General features: G+C 43.7%; 1 protein-coding gene across 1 annotated transcript in view; it reads right to left on the bottom strand.

Moving 5' to 3' along the window:
- ZBP1 (Z-DNA binding protein 1) overlaps positions 1-7,329 on the bottom strand; it is a 58,701-nt gene extending 51,372 nt beyond the window's left edge. Inside the window, exon 1 of the mRNA XM_030213498.1 lies at positions 7,240-7,329. The gene's annotated coding sequence lies outside the window, so the exon portion shown is untranslated. The remainder of the gene's footprint in view (positions 1-7,239) is intronic.
- Positions 7,330-12,097: the final 4,768 nt, after the last annotated feature.

Here is a 12,097-nt window from a genome sequence, read left to right as displayed (position 1 = left end):
TGATTTTAACTCATCCAATCAATGAATCCCTCTAGCCAAGACAGGGTGTCTCTCAATGAGCTCATAATCCGAGACACCAATTGGAAATCCTCTGTGTATGAAAGGTGAATGAGATCATGTGCTTGTGCGATGTCATTCAAATCCCGTACATAGAAGTTGGACAACATGAGGGAGGGGGCTAGAAGTAGTAATCCCATGGCTTTTCCTACCATCTCTATGCTGATGACTCTCAAATCTACCTTTCTACCCCTGATATCTCACCTTGCATCCAAACCAAAGTTTCAGCGTGCTTGTCTGACATTGCTGTCTGGATGTCTCAACGCCACCTGAAATTAAATATGACCAAAACCGAGCTTCTCATTTCCTCCCCCAAACCCACCTCCCCGCTCCCCCCGTTTTCTATTTCTGTTGATGGCTCTCTCATTCTCCCTGTCTCCTCAGCTCGAAACCTTGGGGTCATCTTTGACTCTTCTCTCTCCTTCTCTGCTCATATCCAGCAGATTGCCAAGACCTGTCGTTTCTTTCTTTACAACATCCGTAAAATCCGCCCCTTTCTTTCCGAGCACTCTACCAAAACCCTCATCCATACCCTTGTCACCTCTTGTTTATACTACTGCAATCTGCTTCTTTCTGGCCTCCCACTTAGTCACCTCTCCCCTCGCCAGTCAGTTCAAAACTCTGCTGCCCGTCTCGTCTTCCGCCAGGGTCGCTTTACTCATACTACCCCTCTCCTCAAGACCCTTCACTGGCTCCCTATCCGTTTTCGCATCCTGTTCAAACTTCTTCTACTAACCTATAAATGTACTCACTCTGCTGCTCCCCAGTATCTCTCCACACTCATCCTTCCCTACACCCTTTCCCGTGCACTCCGCTCCATGGATAAATCCTTCTTATCTGTTCCCTTCTCCACTACTGCCAACTCCAGACTTTGCGCCTTCTGTCTCGCTGCACCCTACGCCTGGAATAAACTTTCTGAGCCCCTACGTCTTGCCCCATCCTTGGCCACCTTTAAATCTAGACTGAAAGCCCACCTCTTTAACATTGCTTTTGACTCGTAACCACTTGTAACCACTCGCCTCCACCTACCCTCCTCTCTTGCTTCCCGTTCACATTAATTGATTTGATTTGCTTACTTTATTTATTTTTTGTCTATTAGATTGTAAGCTCTTTGAGCAGGGACTGTCTTTCTTCTATGTTTGTGCAGCGCTGCGTACGCCTTGTAGCGCTATAGAAATGCTAAATAGTAGTAGTAGTAGTAGTAGTAGTGAGACCTCACATTCTGGCACCAAGCTTTGAGAAAATTCTCCCTTATCAACTTTCACTTCCCAATTAGCAAGAAAAGAATTAAACAAAGGCAGGACCCTACTTGAAATTCCATAACTTGCTAATTTCCTGAAAAAGATTACGTGATCCACTACACTGAAGGCTTCTGAAAAGTCTATTTGCAGCACTAAAATTTTATAGCCTTTATTCATTCAAGAGTAAAAGCTTTTCTAATAATGTCACCAATCCTGTCTTAATACTAATTGATTTCTTGAAGCCAGATTGACTTTCACCTAAGTAGCAGCTATGGCTGCCATAAGTTCATCCAGTACAGGCAGACTGGCTATTGGTCTATAACTGCTACAAAATGAATGAATGCCCTTTTAGAATGGGAATAAGTACAATTGATCTTTAAATTGATGAGTAACAACCCCGAGCAAGCATATCATTGATGAACTGAGTTAACTAAATTTCATTTGGGAGATTTCTGAAGAGATATGCTGGGCATAGATCAAGGGGACAAATCCCTTTGACAAATTTCATTCGAAAAGATTGTACCTTCGACTCAGATACTCTCTCAAATTTATTCAACAAAACCTGTCCACTATATTGACTAGGTAGCTGTGGTTTAGTGGTTTGAACATATATGTAAGAGAGAGCGAGAGAAATTCTAAGAGATTAAGAGACTGACTGTTTGTATATCTTCGCATGTGGAGGCGCCTCCCGTTTGTTTTTCTCCCGGGATTTGAAGCAAAGTACTCCAGTTGTTACCAAAGTATCTTACAACATTTTTTGCCTTTTTTCTCTTGATATGGTTATTTTTTTCTCCCTTCCGATTGGTATTTTGTCATCTCTATGCTCATATATTGTTGACTATGTTAATAAGGTGGTTCAAAATTTGAATTATTATCATTAATATTACAACCTCTCTGTTTTTTTACTACAGATTGTTTGAAGTATTTCATTCTGTAAGTTTTTTCAGAGCCTTATCAGGTGTGTCCACTGAGTTGGTACCCTAGGCTATTGAGGCCTCTTGATTTAAAAGCATTTAAAATTATTCACCATATGGACATTAACATGGTCACTTTATAGAGCTATTTAGAGCTTATTGCTTAGTTTCTAAGAACATGAGAATAGCCATATTGGGTCAGACCAATGGTCCATCTAGTCCAGTATCCTGCTTCCAGCAGTGGCCAATCCAGGTCAACAGGATCTGGCAGAAACCCAATTAGTAACAAAATTCTATGCTACCAATCCCAGGGCAAGCAGTGGCTTTCCCATGACTGTCTCAATAGCGACTCTCACGCATGCTCAGTTTCACTAAAACCGAGCAAGCATGTGACGTGAGGGGAAACAGGGCAGGCAATGCACAGAGAATAGCGCTAGAGAAAGCCTTCAGCTGATGGGGATTGGAAACCCCCGCCAGCCAAGGTATGTGGGGTTGCTACGGGGAGGCTGGCATGCAAAATTACAAGACACATTGTTCATGTTAAAAAAAAGCAACAACTGGTTGGAGGCAGATGCTAATTTTCAGGCTTGAACGGATATTAAATGCAAGACATCATGTTATATTATCATGGTGGGTCTGCTAAGGCATCATTTTCATACAATGTTATTTAATTTACATGTAGATTGTTTTGCATATGTGTTAAGACCATGGCAGACCTACTTACAGTGCATGGTAGGTCCCTAGTGACTTGCCGTTTGTATTTGTATATATGCTAAGTGTTAATACCTAGACCCCCGTAGTTTGAAATTCTTGAGGGGGCGGGGGTAAGCCTGGCGGATTAGTGGTAGTACTCAGTTTGATCTCTGACTTGGCTATTCCACTCCCAGGTTGGGGAGGACCGGAGACACTGCAGAGGGAGCTTTCACAACCCCCAAGGAGAGGGAGTCACGCATCCCCTTTATCATTTTCGTCGCCCTTCTCTGTACCTTTTCTAATTCTGCTATATCTTTTTTGAGATGCCGTGACCAGTTTTGCACACAGTATTTGAGGAAGAAAAGGAGGCACTGCCAAGCCAATAATAATAATAATTCTTTAAGTGATTCAGTTTCAAAGCAGCACCTAATAGACCCCATTCTAAAGAGAATTCCAAACCGTTAAACACTGGATGCTTAAAATGTGAGGAGAATATCCTCATTCAGTTACGGGCATGAGTTATCTAGACACTGTCTTCTGGGACAGCAGAATTTGTGGCCATGCTCTGATTACCAAAGGCAGCATTTGCTGAAATAAATTGAAAAGTGAGACTGGACAATGGGCGGCCTTGTCTCGCACATCTTTTCAATTCCACAGGAGATGATGAATCCAGCTGGGTCTCTTAATGGAAAAACACACCAGATTTCAATGTCAGCATCTTTATCTTACTGCAGGGGGTAGGGGCAGACAAATAGGTACAAGATTTGACACTGTGATATGATGAAAGGAGGTTCTTCTGGAACTCAATGGATATCATTTCATAGAAACTCTCAGACAACAAAGTCTATTACAGGAGGAAGAGAACTAAAGAGAGACCATCCCATTTTGTCCCACAGGAAAAGGCTTCAGCCCTATCTCTTGAATAACAACAGAATGCAGACAGGTCACTGTGGAATAGGCAAGAGATAGATTAGAGACATTCACGGAGAGCAATGAATGTGTGAGAACTTCTTTAGAAGAAGGTTTGCAATGCAGTGCAATGAACCCATACGATATTTAATGCTTTCTCAAACCAGTTTGCAAACCTTTTCTGATAGAGAGGGGCTGTAATTTGCAACAACATGGATATCCCATGCTGTTGCATGGTGTGAAAATGCAAAAATGAGCAGTAACAAATACAAAAATGTGTGTTTTTTGTTTGCTGAAATACTGCACACTCTTTTCCCAATAGTGTTTAAAAACTTTTGAGTGATATGTTAGTGCTGGGTAAAATCGTGAGCCCCTACTATGAAAAATTATTGCTCTAATAATTTGATTGCACATATGTGAACCATCGTGCTTTGTGCATGCTATCAGAAAAAAAGTTGTACACTGTTTCAGAAAGAGTGCGCAGTCAACGACTTTACTCCCAAGATGAACAAAAATGGCCGACAACAACAAAAAAAATTGAAATAAACATTCCTGGAAACAACATGAAACAAACATTTTCTGGCTGCAGCACCGAAGTACAATGAGTGTTTATACATATGATTTTCTTTTACCCATATACTTTGTTTTTTAAGGATTATTTTAGCAGAAGATTCAGGTTGTTTGATTTTATTAATCTTCACCACACTGACAGAGGAAAGTCATAACAAACAGAAGGGCCCATAAAAGTTAAGGCTGCCTAGATCATCACTCTTCTAAGAAGATACAGCAGAGAGACAGGAAAAGGAAAGTTTGGCTTATGTCTGCCCAAAGTAAAGATGGCTGAATGATCCATTCAAGAAGCAGAAGCCATACAGATGGGGCCAGCCCAAGGGTATTGGATACACTAGGCAAACCTTCAACCATTTATTTAGATTTTGCTCACCCCTTTTTTCAATAGTAGATCAGGGTGAGTTACTTTCAGGTACACTGGTTATTTCCCTGTCCCTAGAGGGCTCACCACAATCCAATTTTGTACATGCGACAATGGAGGGTTAAGTGGCTTACCCAAGACCACAAGGAGCAGCAGTGTGATTTGAACTGGACACCTCTGGATGTCAAGGCTAGTGCTCTAACCACTAGGCTACTCCTCCACTCCATGCCTTTCAGGTGTGCCAAGGCCCTAAACCCTCCTTCCCTTTCCCTTCTCTACACTAGCGAATGACGCGGTAACTGTGGGGATGGAGACGGGGACAGATATCATGTGGACAGGGCAGGATGGGGACAGAGCCTGTGGAGACGGGGACAACCCTTGTCCCTATGTCATTCTCTACTTTGAAGGCTGTTAATGAATTGGACAGTTATTTATGCTTGAGTGATGCAGGCGACGATGTTTTCGTTTTTTGTAAAAACAAGGAAAAGTGCTGGCCACAACTGGCAAATTTGCACGGGGGAGCCTGTGCATTCCTGCTATCAGCACATCTTCTGAGAAGACATTTTCTATTGCAGGAAGGACTGTGGAAGACAGGAGAGCTAGACTGAATCCTGAGATTGTTGATGACTTTCTTATTCATCCACAAATTAAAAAATCATAACAGTGCTTCACAGGGCATATTTCTCCACCACTAGGGCATACAAAACGGGTTGTAATTTGTACCCCTTGACATTTTAACAGGGTGGATTAGGATTCCTTGGGTAGTAGAAGTCAACTATTGTTGGCGCTGGAAGGGTAGAGGGTGGTGGTGAGGAGGGTTATTATAGTTGTTATTGTTTTCTATTTGTGATTTATAAACAACAGTTGCACAGCATATTGTTCCTTTTTATACTTGTTCGAGGTGTTTTCATACATAGTAACATAGTAGATGACGGCAGAAAAAGACCTGCACGGTCCATCCAGTCTGCCCAACAAGATAACTCATATGTGCTACTTTTTGTGTATACCCTACTTTGATTTGATCTTCAAATAAGGACAGAGCCTGCAGGGATGGAGACAGAGCCTGCGGGGACCGGGGATGGGGACAAAACCCGTTGGGACGGGACGGGGATGAAGACAGAATCCATGGGGAAGGGGAGGGGACGGGGATACACTTTGTCCCTGTGTCATTCTCTACTCTGCACCCTCAGGTTGCCAGTATCTCCCTTTCCCCCGCTCTATACCTCCCCTCCCCCCCCCCCCCAAGGTTCTCAGCATTTCCCCTTCCCCTCTACCCTATACTTAGCTGTCCAACATCTCATCTCTCCTTCCCTACATCAGTGCCAACTGCTACTGGTCCTGATTTAAAGCAGTGAGTACTGCAGAGGGGGATGGGATGAGGGCTCACCACTGTTCCCTCTAAGTTGAGTGGCAGTCCTCCAACTGCATTGCTGTCAAAGGGTGGTGGCACTTCAATATTGTGTTTTCAATTGCTAGGGACATGCAGAGTCCCTGGAGTCCTGCAGATCTTGTCTGTCCCTCATTATTGAAAATGTGATAGTGAAACATCGCCCTCCACTGGCAGGACTGTTTGTGGAGACTCTGCTGAGATTCTCAACCCAGTCCTCAGAACACACTTAGCCAGTCTGGTTTTCAGAATACCTACAATGAATATTCATAAGATAAATATGCATATTAAGGAGGTAGGGCATGCAAATATATTTTATGCATATTCATTGTGGGTATCCTGAAAACCTGACTGTGCTGGGTTGAGAACCCTTGGCTTAGACGGAACAATGAGGCCAATGCAGGTGGAAAGATCTCTGCAGGCTGAGAAATGTACAAAAGTAGATACATACAATTCAGAATTTTCAAAATTTAAAATAAACTAATGAAAACATATCATAAAACAAATCATAATATATAAAGAAACACACCAATCAGGACAAAACTACAACAAAGTTTCTGTCTGCTCAACTGTAACACACCGACTCTCCAATGTTGTACGTCATTTCATGTATCTAAGATTCACACTCCTGTTCATATTTCACAACCATATTCATATTGTTATATAACGACAAGGCGCAGTTCAGCCATGTCGACGTTTAAGTTTTTTGATAGAATCCGGGAAGATCCCGAGGATCCCGCTGTATCCGGTTTTTTTACCTTTTGCCCATATCGAAGTCCACTATCCGCTCATGAGAGCACCAAGAGTTGCCGATAGGAGTGGGTAATTGATTTATCGTGCATTCCCTGCCCTACTGTAAAATCTATTTGCAAGATTCATTTGTTTCAGCGACACATTTGTTCAGCAGATACAATAGTTCGAAAGCACGAATGTACTACTCTGGACAAATGATGCCAATTAAAACAGCCCTGCAATTGCCAGTCCCGGGGAGCCGCGCGACCTCCTGCAGCCGAGTGACGTCACTCTCCCTCTCTCCCGGGTCTCGAGTGGCACCACCAAAACGTCACGAGGCCGGAGACAAGTTACAGAGAAAGTTGTACACTGTACCTGCTGCTCTGCTATGATCCGGAGACAATTCAGAAACGGATCGAGCTGGAAACAGGAGCGCTGGTTCTTCCCCACTGAGCGCACCTGCAAACGAAATCGCGTGTCAGATTCCGATGACTTCAACTCCGTGAATAGAAAGTGAAACTGAAATGTTTTATTCCACCGCGTCACTTTCTTTCAAGCCGCGTGACATCATGGAATTCCCAGGAGCAAAAAAGGGATCGAGCTCTGTGGCTGCTGAGCAGGGCTTCAAAGTAAGTAGAAATAGAAGTTGCTTACCTGTAAGGGTAGTTCCACTGTCTGTTGCCAAATGGTAAAAATCTTCCGGCCCAATATTGATATAAATATTAATGAGGTCAAAGGTCAATATAAATATTTTTTTTTTTTTTTTTATTTATTACATTTGTACCCTACGCTTTCCCACACATGTCAGGCTCAATGCGGCTTACATAGTAACAATAAAAAGAATTACAAGTCTGTAAAAAGAATAATTAATTCTTGAATGAGGTCAAAGGTCAATATAAATATGAATGAGGTCATAGGTCAATATAAATATGAACGAGGTCAATATAAATATTATAGTAAATATTATATTATAAATAAATCATATATTATAAATAAATATTAATAAAGTAACTACAATCATAAATGGACCCCCCTCTGCCTACGAAGAAAAGAACTTACTGAACTCACCGCACATGGCAGACTAAAGAGGTAGAGAGTGACTCTTTGTGAGACTCTGAAAGGCTTCCCACCGCAGTGCAGGCGCGCTCAGACATTTAAAAGAAGCCTGCCTCCGCAGGGCTTCTATTGGTTTGCGGGAAAAAACAGCCAACCCGCTGCCGCAGCGGCAAAAAACCGTCCAATATCCCAGGACCCGCAGCTTTCAAAGAAAACCGCTCACTTGTGTGGCTGAACCGTGGAATTGGCAACTTTGGATAGTTCTCCTTGGACGGTTTAGCCATACAGTTGAACTGCTGTCAGGGTGAAATCACCCTGATGTCACTTCAGCTCTGTGGCTAGAGGATCACGCTGTCCAGGGAGAACTGTGGAGACAGGGCAGGGGGTGGATGAACCAGGGCAGGAGCATCAGAAGAGGGGCTGGATTGGGGAGCATAATGGTGGCTCTCCGTGGACAGTGTGCTATCATCTAGCCACACCAAGGAAGTTGGATTAAAACAGGAGATGAAGTGAGCTGAGCCTATCTAGTCCATTGTAACATAGTAGATGACAGCAGAAAAAGACCTGCATGGTCCATCCAGTCTGCCCAACAAGATAAACTCATATGTGCTACTTTTTGTGTATACCTTACCTTGATTTGTATCTGCCATTTTCAGGGCACAGACCGTAGAAGTCTTGCCCAGCACTGGCCCCGCCTCCCAACCACCAGCCCTCCCCCCCCCCCCCCCCAGCTCTGCAACCCAATCTCGGCTAAGCTTCTGAGGATCCATTCCTTCTGAACAGGATTCCTTTATGTTTATCCCACGCATGTTTGAATTCCGTTACCGTTTTCATCACCACCTCCCGTGGGAGGGCATTCCAAGTATCCAACACTGTCTCCGTGAAAAAATACTTCCTGACATTTTTCTTGAGCCTGCCCCCCTTCAATCTCATTTTATGTCCTCTAGTTCTACTGCCTTCCCATCTCCGGAAAAGGTTTGTTTGCGGATTAATACCTTTCAAATATTTGAACGTCTGTATCATATCACCCCTGTATGAGCTTGAAGTCAGTAGGTGGAGCTTGCCGCGGTTGTAGTACACCCAAAACAATAGCAAATGCTAACAATAGCAAAAGATTATTAGAAATAAGGGACTGCCTATGTGTGATCCATCTGTAACAAATCTAAAGCAGTTTCAGTTGGATAGGCAGTGCCTTAAAAGGTGGAGGACAATTTATTTATACTTATTGGACAGCTTTTAAATTTATTTGAAAGCTTCCCATATCTAGATATACATATCATGAAATAAAAGTTGATTATCACTAAAACAGCTTAAAAAATTATGGACACTGTTTACTCAGCAGCGTCATGTACACATATTAACCATGTATTGCCTACAATATCCCTATAGGTTCAAATCATCGGAATCTGACATACAATTTCGTTTGCCGGCGCTCGGTGGGGAAGAACCTTTTCTGGGCTTTAATGAGCATGACCAGACTGGTACCGTCAAGCGGTGACATCACCTATATCTGGCTGGCTTATCCTGTTTGTACATAGAGAAAAAAAAGCATATCCACACCATTTTCTGAAGGTGAAAAATGATAGACTCAGGAGTAATCTAAAGAAGTACTTCTTTATGGTGAATGTATGGAACGGAGGTGGTGGAGACAAGAGCTGTATCTGAATTCAAGAAAGCACTGAACAAGCACTTAGGATCTCTAAGGGAGAGGATGAGATAGTTGATGGTATGAATGGGCAGACTGGACGGGCCACGTGGTCTTTATCATCTGTCATTTTTTTTCTGTTATTCTGAAAGCATGGTGCCTTTCAAAAGTCTTCTCAAAAAAGTACAATTCAAATTGCATTAAAATGTGAGTTTCTTTCACTGATCTACACAATATGCATGAATATTCCAAAACTAATTCTTTATTTATTTGCTGCATTTGTACCCCACATTTTCCCACCTATTTGCAGGCTCAATGTGGCTTACATTATGTTGCAAAGGCATCATCGTAAACAGAGTAAGAGGTTCGGGATAATGTTACATATAAATGTGTAAGAAATCAGATACATAGGGTCAATAGAATGATATACATAACATAAAGTGAGAGCAGGTTAAGATAAATGATCAATAATGATAATATGATTAAAATAATCGGATTAGAAGGGATCAGTGCTAGTTGGTTCAGGTGTAGATTGGAATCAAGTCATTAAGGAGGATTCTTTTTGTAAGTCTCTTCGAACAGGTGCGTCTTCAGTAACTTCCGGAAGGTTGTCAAGTCATATGCTGTTTTTATGTTATTTGGTAGTTTATTCCATGATTGTGTACAGAGGTATGTGAAGGTAGATGCGTGTATTGATTTGTATTTAAGGGGATAGTGCTGGGCAGACTTATACGGTCTGTGCCAGAGCCGGTGGTGGGAGGCAGGGATAGTGCTGGGCAGACTTATACGGTCTGTGCCAGAGCCAGTGGTGGGAGGCGGGGCTGGTGGTTGGGAGGCAGGGATAGTGCTAGGCAGACTTATACAGTCTGTGCCAGAGCCAGTGGTGGAAGGCGGGGCTGGTGGTTTGGAGGCGGGGATAGTGCTGGGCAGACTTTTACGGTCTGTGCCAGAGCCAGTGGTGGGAGGCAGGGATAGTGCTGGGCAGACTTATACAGTCTGTGCCAGAGCCGGTGGTGGGAGGCGGGGCTGGTGGTTGGGAGGCAGAGATAGTGCTGGGCAGACTTATACGGTCTGTGCCCCGAAGAGGACAGGTACAAATCAAAGTAGGGTATACACAAAAAGTAGCACATAAGAGTTATCTTGTTGGGCAGACTGGATGGACCGTGCAGGTCTTTTTCTGCCGTCATCTACTATGTTACTATGTTACTATTTGTATTTAAGTCCTCTGCAATTGGGGTAGTGGAGGTTTAGGAATGCTGAAGTCTTGAAATCCCTTGATTCAATACTTGGCAGCAGGGGCGTAGCCAGACCTCAGCGGGAGGGGCGTCCAGAGCCCAAGGTGGGGGGGCACAGTTTAGCCTGCCACTTTGGACCCCCCTCCCACTGCCGACCCCTCCCCCCCCCCCCCCCCCCCCCGCCGCCAGGTACCTTTGCTGGCGGGGGTCCCCAACCCCAGCCAGCTGAAGTCTTCTTCAGCGCCGGTCGACTCTGGCGACGGGGGAGGGGTAGCGGCGGCAGGAAGGGGGTCCAGAGTAGAGGGGGCCAGGGCTTAATCTGTGGGGGCCCATGCCCTCGTGGCCCCACCTAGTACGCCCCTGCTTGGCAGAAGCACTTTTTTGTAGCAAGAACAGCCATGAGACATTTAGGATATGTATCTACTAATTTTGCACAATGGGATGCACACTTTTTGCCTATTCCTGGGGGGGTGGAGGGATATTTTCAAAGATACATGTATGAATTGATTGGCTGAAAATTGGTCCTACCCAATGTGGCTAAAGGCATGAATAGTGTTCCACAACAGGGGCACTTTTAGCGGCATCGAGGGGGACCTTTTCTGGGCCTTTGATTAGGCTAAGAAAGGAAAGCATTGCATTTTCAACTGCAGCTGTTAGTTTTCATAGATAAAGTATCTGCACAAAAAGCAGATGCACCTGTCTGCTGAGTGTAAATTCACAAGCATTTTCTGATAAAAGTTGGTACAAAGTGTGTGGGGTAAAATGTACCTGCAGACCTTGTCTGAGTGCAGACAGTTTGAAAAATTGCCTACAAAATGATCTCCATGAGGAGATTCTGAAGACACTGGAACATGAATCACAAGATACAGGACTGAGGAAGAGGTCCCACTTCACTTTACTAATACATTTGAAATCACCCTAGATACTATCCAGCTCTTATTACTTCATATGGCTCCGGAAAATATGCATGGGATAAACATAAAGGAATCCTGTTCAGAAGAAATGGATCCTCAGGAGCTTAGCCGAGATGGGGTGGCAGAGCTGGTGGTTGGGAGGCGGGGATAGTGCTGGGCAGACTTGTACGGTCTGTGCCCTGAAAATGACAGTTACAAATCAAGGTAAGATATACACAAAAACTAGCACATATGAGTTTGTCTTGTTGGGCAGACTGGATGGACCGTGCAGGTCTTTTTCTGCCGTCATCTACTATGTTACTATGTATTTTTAATTTCACTCTCGAGTTCTTCAGTTCTCAGCCAGAGGAAATGCACCAGGTTTCCTTCTGGAACCCTGCAGT

The sequence above is a fragment of the Microcaecilia unicolor genome, chromosome 8 (genome assembly GCF_901765095.1).
Source record: "Microcaecilia unicolor chromosome 8, aMicUni1.1, whole genome shotgun sequence".
NCBI classification, from domain to species: domain Eukaryota; kingdom Metazoa; phylum Chordata; class Amphibia; order Gymnophiona; family Siphonopidae; genus Microcaecilia; species Microcaecilia unicolor.
Note: the sequence above shows the minus strand (reverse complement) of the source record. Positions and strands in the feature narration are given on the sequence as shown.